Below are 14,095 nucleotides of genomic sequence, written 5' to 3' on the forward strand. Positions count from 1 at the left end.
TGCCGTTGGGTACACTTCTACATGCAAGAGGGAACAATTCTAATTCAACTTTCTCAGAGAGGCTATCCGGCGCAACTTCCAACTGCAATCGGGTACACTTCTAAATGGAGGTGGGAGCAGTTCTAATGTGGGTGGTAACAGATCTAAATTCAACTTTCACAGAGGCTATCGGGCGCAGCCTCTAAATGCGACTGAGTACACTTCTAAATGCAGGTGGGAACAATTTTAAATTCAACTTTCACAGAGAGGCTAATTGGGGACAGCTTCTAAATGCAAATTCTAGTGTATCTTTCTCAGAGGGCTATCCGGCGTACTTCTAAATGCTAACATTCACAATTCCATCTAAGAGTGGACATGCTAACATTCACAATTCCATCTAAGAGTGGACAAGCTAATATTCACAATTCCATCTAAGAGTGGACATGCTAACATTCACAATTCCATCTAAGAGTGGACATGCTAACACTCACAATTCCATCTGAGAGTGGACATGCTAACATTCACAATTCCATCAAGGAGTGGACATGCTAACATTCACAATTCCATCTAAGAGTGGACATGCTAACATTCACAATTCCATCTAAGAGTGGACATGCTAACATTCACAATTCCATCCAAGAGTGGACATGCTAACATTCACAGTTCCATCCAAGAGTGGACATGCTAATATTCACAATTCCATCCAAGAGTGGACATGCTAATATTCACAGTTCCATCCGAGAGTGGACTTGCTAACATTCACAATTCCATCCAAGAGTGGACATGCTAACATTCACAATTCCATCTGAGAGTGGACATGCTAACATTCACAATTTCATCTAAGAGTGGACATGCTAACATTCACAGTTCCATCTAAGAGTGGACATGCTAACATTCACAATTCCATCTAAGAACATGCTAACATTCACAATTCCATCTAAGAACATGCTAACATTCACAATTCCATCTAAGAACATGCTAACATTCACAATTCCAACAAAGAGTGGACATGCTAACATTCACAATTCCATCCAAGAGTGGACATGCTAACATTCACAATTCCATCAAGGAGTGGACATGCTAACATTCACAATTCCATCTAAGAGTGGACATGCTAACATTCACAATTCCATCCAAGAGTGGACATGCTAACATTCACAATTCCATCTAAGAGTGGACATGCTAACATTCACAATTCCATCCAAGAGTGGACATGCTAACATTCACAATTCCATCAAGGAGTGGACATGCTAACATTCACAATTCCATCAAGGAGTGGACATGCTAACATTCACAATTCCATCAAGGAGTGGACATGCTAACATTCACAATTCCATCAAAGAGTGGACATGCTAACATTCACAATTCCATCCAAGAGTGGACATGCTAACATTCACAATTCCATCAAGGAGTGGACATGCTAACATTCACAATTCCATCAAGGAGTGGACATGCTAACATTCACAATTCCATCTAAGAGTGGACATGCTAGTATTATGGCACTCTATGTTATTGGTAGGTAAGATAGAGTGGCGGGGGTTTTCTGGAGTAGAGTGATTGCTCTACTCCCCACCCATGCCACACTCACGGTTTTTGTTGGTGTTTGTTGGCTTCCTTGGCGTCCCCTGCGGACACCTGCTGACACATCCTGGAGCCGCCTCTGTAGGAGCCGCCCTTTGCCTTGGGACCCTTCGCCAAAGGGGCTGCAGAGGGCTGCCCTGGGAAAGTCGGGGATAAAGGGGAGGTGGACGAATCAGGGCAAGGGGAGGACACATGCCTAGACTGGTTGCACTAAAATGCCAATCGAAGCAATAAGACTTAACATGGTTATTTTATCACAGATGCCCAGAAAAATATACAATGCCACAGTTAGAAATGGCTAAACTAGCAGCACCCACATCTCAGTCTTGCCAGGTAATAATACTTATCAAAACTGCTTTATCAGAGGTGCCCAGTGGAAAGAATGTTAAGCCAAACTAAGAAATTACTAGATTGGCTGCACCAAAATGGCTCTCTAGCCACTAATACCACATATAATACCTGATTAGCCTGGACATGGATGACCATTGCAATTTATTCCACAGCCGGTCTCCCAACTCCCGCATTCCCTCACCCTCCCACACCCTGTCCCAACCCTGAAATCAGCTCCTCAGCCCAGAATTACCTCCACGTCCCTCTACCTTGTCCTAGAGTTTACCAGCACCATTGTTTCCAGACCGGCATATTACAACTCTGCGGGCGGGTGCCGTCCCGCCCGGCAGGTCATACCTGCCCCCCAAAAAGGGGAACGTGGAACAGTCATACCTACCGGGCGGAACGGCACCCGCCCGCATAGTTTTCATACAAGCGCTGCCACGTTGCTGGTGCTTTCCTGGTCCCCATTCCCATGGAGTCCCATAGGACTCCTTTTTATCACGATGTCTCTTGCTTTTCTCTTACATTGCCTTTCCTCCGTTCCTACCTTGCCACTAGTGCCAGAGATGTCTCTCCCCCTTTCATTAGCATGGGGGGTCTCGCCATGTCTCTGGCTATCATCTGTCTCCATACTCTGTTGAACGTATCTGCTTTACATGTTTCTCTTAGTATATGAAGCGCATTGGAGCCTGTAAATGAGATCTAATGCCTCAGTGGACGTCATATGCACGTTGACCATGAAAAGTCCACAGATACTACGGACATCTCCACACTTGCGCAAAGAAGGTGCACCCCAATCCACAAAGGCCATCTGACATTCAATGGACCTTTTCCCTCCCTTTGCTCATTTGCGCAAATAAAGGGGGGTTTGTGCGCATTTCACTGCACATCCAAAATCTACAAATGGGGTGTACTTTGAAATATGCAAAAATAAAGAAACCTCACGCTGCATCTGTCTTCACTATGCACAGGAGAAGGCACAATGCACGAAAGGTTTGATTCCTGAGTTTCCTTTGAAGGGGGAGAGCAGCCGCCTGGATCGCTGCTCTCCCACTTTCATTTCTACTCCTCAAACAAGGGTAGAAGTGTGTTTTTATAGCATTTCGATGTGACAGAGCCTTTGTCTTCTTTCCTGGTATGGTCCAAACGCCTGCATACAAGGCTTTATTGTGGCACTGACATCCGATGTTCAGCTTTGCTGATCCTACTCTAGCTACCCTTTTCATATGACGCAGTGGACTAGGCCATCCCCATTGACTGTTCGAAAAAAGGGGAACGTGGAAGTGACAATGTTTTTCAACATTTAAATCCGTCTACCGGCAGAGCCACGTCACTCCATCAGGTACGCTTGATGTATGCTAATGACACGCAGACCCATCGCAGATCCATCCACCACTGCCTGGAAAAAGATAAGTAACATCGAGGCGGAATCAGTAAATGCCTACTAAATATCACATGGCTCACGGGTAGAAAGGGCTCTGCCTCAGCAGTCTCCAAAAATGGCACTTAACGTGGATATCTGCCGGTGCTCCCAGAAATCTCTTTCACCGACCTGTTTTCCCCATGCGTGAAAGTAAATTTAATATGTGTGCAACTACTAAAATGTGCCAGTAGATGTCAGGATCGGGCCAGTTTAGAATCACATCATCGTTTAGACCTGTGGACTTGGAATATTTGTTTTCTAACACTAAAAGCAAGGGAAAGTAAAATGCGGAATATGTTGCTTGCATTATGCAAATTCATATTGAAGTCTTGTCATAAGAATGATTTAATAAAATGATTACAAAGTAATCATGGATTTTCTTCACACGAAATTAGGGACTACAACATGCATTGACCTACTGATTTAATTCCGATTTTATATTTCAATAGCTCACTCTGTTGATTTTTTTGGATTGCACATTAGTTACATTTATTTAAATATATATTTAATTCCATTTCATTACAGATGCAAAACCAAGATCACTTATGTTATGCCACACCTTTAATTAGATAGGCCCACGTTATATTGCCTCTGACACATTAGGCTCCGCCCCCAATTTGTTATCCCACTTAAAGAACTGGATCTTGGTGACAGGAAATACTACCATGGGCACCCACTTTTTATTCACATCATGGGCGATAGTTGTTAGGAAAAAGTTCCATTCCATGTGTAATTTTCCCTCCAATTGTGTGCCCCCCAACTTTTTCCTTTGTTTAAACAGCATAGTCTGACTTTGCCAGAGGAGCACAACCTTCTGCTGCACTCCTCTGAGCTTTTCGCTCAATTTATTATGGGGAAACTGACATGCCCTAGAGACAGTCAGTACTGGGAGTCCCTTAGTCCTTGTCAGTGTTGCAACTTTTCTGCAACATTTTTTAAAGTGCACAGAGTACCTTACAGTACAGTGAACTTGGGTCTTCCTGTCATTTTTAAAGGCACTAGTTACTCTCGAAGGATTTTTTAGAAGTGCAGATGTGCCTTGGACAGGGCTGGTGGCAGCTTATCTTTTCATGTATTTTTAACCCTTTCCTACCACGTAATCCACACTTAGCGCATTTGGCACAGTTAGGTGGCCTGGCTCCAGAATGGCCATGCACAAGGTTCTTTGTCCTGTCCTTTGGCCATCTTGCCCCTTCACCTGCCCCAAGTTGAGCCGACCCGGGTCAGTCCTTGTTTGGGCATGCATTTTCCTGCAAAGCGCCAAGCTTTTTTTTGTTCTGCGTGCCTTGTGTGTGCGCCCCCAGGATGTGGGCTGGACTGTCTAGTTCCAATACACATCCTGGGTGCCAGAGAGTCTGATGTGCTGTGAATGCCTGGGACCACCGTGGTCCATGATTGGTCCAGGTATGGTATGCCTGTATGTGAGAAGATCTCCCATTGGGTCCTTTTCGTTTTGGCGCAAAGGAGATTTTGGATAAGAGAAAGCTCAAAACACCCATACCATGACGATCTCTGGAGTTCTCACTGAACAAAGGATAGGATCCAAGTATCCTAAAACTAAGAAGCCGAGACGAGGAACCGCTGGTGGCTCCCTGGAAGGTTTGGCACCCTGAGCCCGCTGTCGTCCCGCTGGACCCTTCTGCATCTGATCATCCTAGAAAGTCTGCAAAGTTGCTTCGACCCATTGGAATAGTGGGACCAACTATTCTCGGCACCTTCATCACAACCTGCAAGTAAGTCTTTTCGGATGCATCCCTGGACAAACCAGTGTGCAGACCAGCTTGCGCAGATATTTTACCCTGGTACTGCCGCCGTTTCAAGGAGGCCCTTGAAACTTGTTACATTGCATGGTCATTCTTCACGGCACTCTTACACCAAATTTCGTACACTTGGCATTCCCAGGTCTGGAATAAAGCGAGTGCGCCCGAACCGGAGTATACACGGTTACCATGTCGCCCAGCCGTGGTCACAAACTTTTCAAGTTCATTGCAGCTGTGGTCCTCTGTGCCCTGAAGCCTGCTACAGCAGAACTGACCTGATCCATCCACCAGGAGTGGAGAAATAGCCACTGTCCCATTTGGGAATCAATGCTGTATCTTCGTCGCTGAAAGCTGCAGAGCCGCGAGATTGCCACATTTGATCCTGCAACCGAAGTGGATTCGACTGCCGAAATTTGCTCTGGAGTGCAGCGGGGGTCAGTGAGTAATTACAACCCTTACCGGTGGTCCCTAGCGCATCCATCCATTTTTACGCACAAGTGGCCGTTGAGGGCCCCTCTACCTTTCCACTGCTAGTGCGAACTAGCACACTATTACCAACTCTTGGAATCGACTCTGCACTCAAGTGGGGGCCCTCCTCGAATAGTGGGAACATATTCTGCATCACCTCACCCACCTTCCGGAGCTGCTACAGCCCCTACAAAAGACCCTGTTTCGTCCATTTGAACTACCGCGTGCACCAGCTTCGCAAGTACATTTGAGCTGTAGGCTCCCCGAATCTTAGGGACTGGACTGGCTTTCAGTTAGGACTGCCTCTGATGCAGAAGGGCCTAAAGAATATTTGAACTTCCTGCTTTCTTCCCTGTTTAGGTTGTGGACCCATTTGGTGCATTCATCCTTTAGAGCACATTGGTCTTGTATATATCTGTATAGATAGGATTGTATTGGTTTAATAGAATTGCTGTGATTTTCTTACTGTGTGTGGAATTGCAAAGGCCTTGTAATAAGTGTATTTGTATTTTTTATACATATATACACCTGACTGGGAGTGATTTGTAAGTGTCCTTTACTCTGTGTGCTCATTAAAGTCTTTCAGTCACCCTCACCCCTCCTGAGACCTAGTCTTGACCGCCACCAAGCTACCTTGATTGGTCTGGATTGTCCAGAAGGTTACCCTGTTCCAAAAAACTAGGCCGGCCTTCTGAACCTCTGCCCACCATGCCAGAGTTCAGAAATCCATCTTAACAATAGCAAAGAGACTGATAGCAACCACCCTGAACCTTCCAGCTTCTAATGATCAGATGACCCCTGCCATACCTCCATTGAAAATGCTGGGTTGGCAATCATAAGGGTCTGTCCTTGGTCCACTTCTCTTCACTCTCTATACTTCAGCTCTTGGCACCCTAGCAACTCTTCACTGACGACACTCAGATCTTCTTCTCCGTTCACTCCTAATCCAACAAGCTGTTGTCAAAAATGTCAGGTTGTCTCTCCACCATCAAATATTGATGGTCTCTCACTCACTCATACTCATACTCAACTCCTCTAAGACTGACGTTCTCTACTTCCCAGCCAAACAGGCTATCTCTTCCTCTCCACTTCTTCTCTTCTTCTCTTCTTCTCTTCTTCTCTTCTACCTTCCCTACTCTTCTTCGACTCATAACCTTGGTGTCATCTTCAACCCATCACACAACGTCTGGCTCATCATCTCTCCAAATGCAGCCAGACTCATCCTCCACAAAATCTGAAAAATCTGTCCTTTTCTTCCTTTCAATACTGCAAATCAGCTTATCTACTCCTTCGTCCTTTCTAGATCTGACTACTGGGACTGTAACGCTCACCTGATTCCCGCAGAGGCGCCGGTCTTGACTGGGTGAATGCCGTATCTTCAAAGGTGATGTGTAACACACGGTTGGCTCTTTGGGCTGGACCTCTGTGCACTGTATGTCTGACTCGAAGAGTAAGATGTCTGTAGATAGAAAATATGGGATTAATGAACTGGGGTTATTGGGTGCCTCTCTCCTCTTCCCTTTCTCTTCTCCTGTAGAACCCCAAAGGTTAACACCCTCACCTTAGGTAAGTGAACGCCGAGCTCTCCATCTGCCTCAGGGCAGGGTGCCGTAACCAGTTTCTTCACTGGATAAGGGTGCAGGCCTCTTGACCTCAGAGGACTGCTGTCCGTCGTTAACTGCACGAACGGTAAGTTCTGGGCACTTCAAATGTCTTAAAAGTATTTTGTAATGATATCTCTTGTTTTGCAGGGTTCCGGCGATGGCGGATGGCGGGCTGATGAGAGTTGAGGATCGAACCCGCGTGAGGAATAGAAGCGCCTGGAAGCACGTAAGTAAGCACTTGTAGCCTGCTTCACGATGCGCACTAACTGTCCCTTTTATCTTGCAGGTACAAGTTCAGAGCTTTAGAGAAGCTGAAGGGTGCTGGAATACCCACTGGATTCGGCGTGGGAAGGAGTAATGGCACGTGTGTAATAAAGTTGCCCAATGTCTTTAAACGCACCTTCTTTTGTCTTTCAGATGCGGGATGCAGCGCTGAAGGCCTCCGGAGCGTGCGAAGAGCTGGTAAGCTTTTGTCTTTCAGATGCCGGAATGCAGTGCGAAGACCTCCGGAGCATGCAAAGAGTAGGTAAGCCTTTGTCTTTCAGATGCCGGAATGCAGCGCGAGGCGTTGGTGACAGCCGATGGACCAGGTAAGAGATGCGCTGCCACTGAAGACCGTAGTGCTAACCTGTTCTTTCTTTGTCTTTACAGGTGCTGCTGAAGACTGGATTCCACGATGGTAAGCCTTTGTTCCCTTTGTTGCCCAGGATCAGAAGCAGAAGACACGATGAGCGTTCTGCTGCAGAGAATGCAGAATAACGCAAAGCAAGATTCATCCATCGGGTGTGGTTTAAACAGCCTCCTGTAGTGCTTAGGTGTCTCCTTCCACAGCCACGCCTAGGTAAGAAAAGAGTTCCTGCTTTCCAGAAGAGTTCCAGTGTTCTGAACCTAGGGAGTGGCTCCTGCCCCACCCAACAGGAAAAGTAGTCCCAAACAGAAGAGGATCAGGAGTTCAACTGGCAGGTAAGTAAGCAGCATGGTCTGCTGCAGGTAAGTCCACCCAAACATTATGAGCCCGGCGCTTCCAGCGCTGGGACTGGGCATCTTTATGAGCCTGGTGCCACTGGCGCCAGGACAGGGTCCAAAAGGTCCCAATTGGGACTGGCTGGCACTCGGAACCGGGGTTATGGGTCTGCTTCCAAGGGAGTCGGGCAAGTCCTGATCTTTTGGAAGCAGAGATCATGACAGGGACAGTCTCCTCTATAGACTTCCCAACTATGCTTTTCAACTCTGGACAAAGTTCTTAACTTCGCGGTCTACACACTTTTCAACCTTTCTCTCTTCACCTCTACCTCCTCTGCCCATCGCCTGATTGGTTCGATATTTATGAAACTAAGTTCAAACGTCTTCCCATCATCTTCAAAACTATCAATGGACACGTACCACCCTACCTATCTGCTCATCTCACTCCCTACTCTCCTCCTCGCTCATTAAGATCATCCTCAGCTGACCTCCTTGCCACCACTCGAATCCCCTGCGCTCACTCTCATTTTCGCTCTCTCTTTCCTCGCTCACTCACTCTGAAATGCTTTTCCTCTCCCTCTCCATACTACTCCAACTTTATCAATATTTAAATTCAAATTAAAGTTCCCCTTTCTGAAGAACCTGTTTTCTAGAACTCTACGCTACTGCATCACCCTGTTTTCCTCTCTCCCTACCGTTCATGGACAACTCTACAGCACTTTTCGATCACCCCTCTATCTTTAATTCAGCACTTTCTCCACCATCCCGCTGCTATGTCATTCTGTCCTGTCCTGTCCTCGTCACTGGTTCATAGTTCCACCTTCCCCTGCAACATATGGTCTTCAAGTCACATTCTCTCTCTCAATTGTATAGGACCCATATACTTTTCTCTGTTATCAATGGTAAATTCTTTGCTTTGCCTGTTATTGTTATTAATACATAAAATAAAAAATAATTGAAACAGCTGAAGAGGAAATGAAAAAGCAGGTGGAAGTACCATGAGCCCTTGAACAAAAAAAGAATGAAAATTCATTAATTGCGAATTAAAAAGTAAAAACTTTGAAAAATCAATGAAGAAATTGAGAAGTTGAAGCAATTTACTTTGGATAAAAAAAGTATGAAAACTGAAGAAAGATGTTGAGACATATGGGGAAGAACACACATCACTATTTGGTGCCTGAATGTTGCCAAGACCACAATAGACACTTGGAAAAGATAGTTTTTTGCAAAAAAGAAGTATGTGACTTTTTTTCTGCTACCCCTCATACCTCATACGGAGGTGAACATGAAGAAGCAGAGAGCATGATTGTAATGCCCACCACACATATGCAATACATTTGACCAGAGTAATTCTTTTGAGGAAGAGGCAGGCATGGCAGGAACAGACAAGTCCCAGGGTAACAATAATATGGAGACAACAAGGGGGAGAACAGACTTGGTAGTGCCGATTTTCTAACTATCGAAACATGTATTAGCACTAAATGAGATACGCTTATGAAATAAAGGCCTGAGCTTTGTTCCCACTAAACAAGAAGATCCATTTGAAACAGAAATAGAGCTCAGAACATTTTTTTTAGCATACCCAGGCTAAACAGCTACTTCAATGGTGTAGATCACAGGGTTAAAAAAAAAAAACTCTTCCTTCACACCCTCTGCATCCACTATATGCCCTGAAAATGTCACTTTTGAGAATACAATTCTGAGTGATATCAACAAACTATGTAAAAAACACGATAATGTAAGAGATAATCTCACGCACAGTGAAAGGGCAGGGCTAAACTCCCTACAGACAGAGAACACCATAGTCATAAAACTGTCAGATAAAGGGGGAGGGATTGTTGTGCTAGATATGGAATATTATTAAAGGGAATGCCTCAGGTTACTTGATAATTCAGAACACTATATTAAGTTACATACCAATCCTAACAAATGCCTTGAGTCAAAGATTAGATCACTCAACCAAACGGCATTTGATGAAGGGTGGATCAATAATGAGGAACAACAGTTTTGATGAAAATCTAACCCACAAACCATGGCCCTCTATACACTGCCAAAGGTGCACAAATATCCCTTGACCCCCCCAAGCAGACTCATAGTGTCCGTCAAAGCATTGGTGCTCAAACAGTGATCTATTTATGTAGATTTGTTTCTGAAACCTTTAATTTTAAAAATGACATATGTGAAAGACACCACAGATATGATTTCAGTTTTGGGCAGAATTGGTGTGAGAGAGGGGGATATCTTGGTTACTTTTGATGTTGAATCCCTCTACACCAACATTCCACAACTGGCTAATTTACTAGTGCTGGAGTGGTACCTCAATACCCCGAGTGATGAATCTTCCCAGTTACCCACTAAATTCCTCCTCAAATTCACCTGGGTAGCCCACCTAGAAAACATTTGTTATGTTTAAAGACCAGAGTCATAAACAAATAAAGGGAACCACTATGGGGGTAACATTTACCCCCGACATAGTCAATCTTTATGCTGATGATTTCAAAATGAAGTACATTTTCAAAGCCAGCCATATTTTCAGACCCAATTTTTCTGCCTGGCGGCGATACATAGATGATGTGTTGCATGGGAATGCATCTGAACTCCATGGCCTTCAGTGACTCAACGAAAAAGATAATAACCCCAGGTTTACCATGACATCCGATGACCAAAACCGATATTTAAGTACATCATTATACTGAAAACCCACCAACAAAAATAAGTTGCTACCATTCTTGTGTCTGTGGCGGGACCTCAAAGAAAATGAAATGTGCCCTATGGACAATTTCTCCAAACTAGATGGAACTGTACAAACATTTATGATTTTGATTTTCATGCAGCGGATTTACAATCAAGACTTGAGATACAAGGGTACCCCAATAAGAATATCAAATGTTCCAGAAGACTTGAACAACATACCCCCCTGTGAGGTGCCACTCATTAAACAAGTAAAAGAGCATGAACAGAGAATCACAAGTGAAACTCCATATAGCTCAAGCAGTAATTCACAGAAGAAGGCGATAGACAAAGACTGGCACATCCCTTAACAACGAGGGTTTAGATTGAGAAAACCTTAATTTTCACTTAAAAGATCAAGTAATTTAAAACAAGTGCTTGTCCATACCTTTCGACAGAATGAGGCAGGATACTCAACCTAAAATATTGTGGGGCTTCCACCAGTGAAAGGGCACATTAGCCCACTGACCCAAAATTCTAAATCCTTCCAATTAAAAGAGATCACATGGAATTTAGAGAAATTCTCAAACTGTAAAAGTAAAAATGTGATTTATGGAATACAATGCCCATGTCAAACTGTCCATGTCACATGGAATTTAGAGACATTTTCAAACTGTAAAGGTAAGAATGTGATTTATGGAATAAAATGCCCATGTCAAAATGCCCATGTCAAACTAATGTCAAGCTTTTGGTCCCCTGGTGCTTAGGTGAGGCCTCCTTGTACCCCGGTGATGGTGCTTTGAAATTGTACTGTTTTTGGTTTAAATTAATTGTATCTGCGTTGTGTGCGTGGCTTGTGTGCCCTTCTGTGTGGTTGTTCCTGCCTCCAGTCCCACCTCCTCCCCTGATTGTCTAACCTTGTTTCCAGCTCGAACAGGGAACTAGTCTGTCATTTAGCACATCACTTTTGGTCCCCTGGTCCTGAGTTGAGGACTCTTTTCACCCCGGTGTTGGTGCTTTGAAATTGTACTTTTTGTTGTTGTTGTTTAAAGTAATTGTATCCATGCTGTGTGCACTGCTTTTGTGCCCCTCTGTGTGGTTGTTCCCGCCTCCTGTCCGACCTCCTCCCCTGATTAGCTAACATTGTTTCCTGCTTGAACGGGGACCTAGTCCATCGTTTTCCACCTCCAGCATTTCACTTTCGGTCCCATTGGCATGGAAGTGAGGCCTCCTTGCACCCTGGATTTGGTGCTTTGAAATTGTACTTTTTTTGGATTTAAATTAATTGTATCTGCGCTTTGTGGGCTGCTTGTGTGCCCTTTCATGCGGTTGATCCCGCTCCTGTCCCGCCTCCTCCCCGATTGGCTAACCTTGTTTGCAGCTTGCACGGGACCTAGTCCCTCCTTTGCCCCCTCCAGCATGCCACTTTTGGTCAAGTGGTGCTAGGGTGAGGCCTCCTTGCACCCCAGTTTTGGTGCTTGAAAATTGTACTTTTTATATTGATTTACATTAATTGTATCTGCGCTTTGTGTGCTGCTTGTGTGCCCTTCTGTGCGGTTATTCCCACCTCTTGCCCCGCCACCTCCCCCTAATGGATAACCTTGTTTCCAACTTGAACAGGACCTAGTCCCTCATTCGCCACCTCCAGCATGCCACTTTGGTCTGCTGAGGTGAGGCCTCCTTCCCATCTCCGGTCCTGCCTGCTCCCACGATTGCGAGGTGTCCTACTTAGGGCATCTCCTTCAGGGCAGCTCCTTCTGCCCGGGCAGCCCCTGCGGCTAAGGGCCCCAAGGCAAAGGACAGCTCCAGATTGTGTCTACAGATGTCAGCAGGGGAAGCAGGGAGACACCTTCCACCCATTAATCAACAGCCTACTACACTAGCCCACCTCTTCCACCCATTTCTAATCCCAAAGCTAATTCCCCACCTGGTGCCCCCTGCTGTAGTGGCATGCTCCCTTCTAATACCCTCTAAACTGCAGCCTACCACGCCCCCTAGCTCAACCTACTACCCACCGTGGTGGTTTCCAAGTCATATTCCCACCCACGACTAGGACCAGACAAGAGGCGCACTAGACTCTTTGCACCAGAGCATCCCTTTGGCCAATACAGCCCCTAAGGTGGAGGAGACAAGGCAGGGACTGCTCCTGTAGAAGTGGCTCAGAACAGTGACTGCACGCATCAAAGAGGAGCTATCGGCCGTCAACCAGCATCAACTGAAAAGGTACGCATACTAACATTAGAACCAACAGCTAAATCTCACCCAATAATAATACAAACCAATTACTGAAAACATGCATAACTTTGTCTAAAAAATAAACAAGGGTAAATCCTATCCCGCTGGATTGACTACCATATGATGAAACCTAGGCCTTCCTCCCACTTTCCTGGAAACTCAAATCTAGGTGTGTTTATCTCACGTCTGCCATTTTGTGAAACCTAGGACTTTCTCTCACTATCCAGGAGACTCAAATCTAGGTGTGTTTATCTCACGTCTGCCATTTTGTGAAACCTAAGCCTTTTTTACACTATTCAGGTACACCCAGCTAGCCACTGATAGCAATTAACTATAGCTAGGTATATGCACCATGGCATTCTTCAGTACTGTGAATCTATGCACCTGCACTTGGTATATAGGCGTGCACTATCACAGTGCACTATCACAGGCAGCATTTTGCAGTTGGGGACTAACATTGGATGTCTGAGATTGCAGTACCGTAAATCGTCAATTGGTAGTGCTATGCAAGAATGATTAATCTTTTGCAAAGGGAGCAGGCTGCTCCTTGATGCCTATTTGGCAAGTAAGCTTTTCTTATATGCCTGAAAAATGAAAATAAAATGGGCTCAAAAAGTATGCATGTACATCGCCATACTTAATACAGGCCAGAATCAAGATGATTCGACTGAAAACAGTCTTTGAGGTATTCTCTGTTTACTCTATTTATTTATGTTCTCAGTGAATATAACTTATCTTTGTAGTGTTAACACGAGCGTGGATAAGGACACCTGACCATTTTGTATATCATCCCCACCATAATCCCAGCTGTGCCCACGAGTGGAACAGATTAATTACATTATTGCTGCATCCAACACTGCTTTAAGGTTCATGCAACAAACATTGGAGAGCCATTGATGTATTTATGCAAAGGCATTATTTTACAGGTCATTTATTTATTTTATTTTATATTTATTAAAATGTTATATACCACGCCACATGCCAGAAGGCCTCGAAAAGACAGTACAAGACAGACGATAAAACGGATAGGACTAGTAGCACAGCAGTTCAAGGCAAGAGGAAGAGAAGCAGAGCAGCAA

This window comes from Ambystoma mexicanum, chromosome 2p, assembly GCF_040938575.1.
Source record: "Ambystoma mexicanum isolate Mex_15411 chromosome 2p, UKY_AmexF1_1, whole genome shotgun sequence".
Classification (NCBI taxonomy): Eukaryota; Metazoa; Chordata; class Amphibia; order Caudata; family Ambystomatidae; genus Ambystoma; species Ambystoma mexicanum.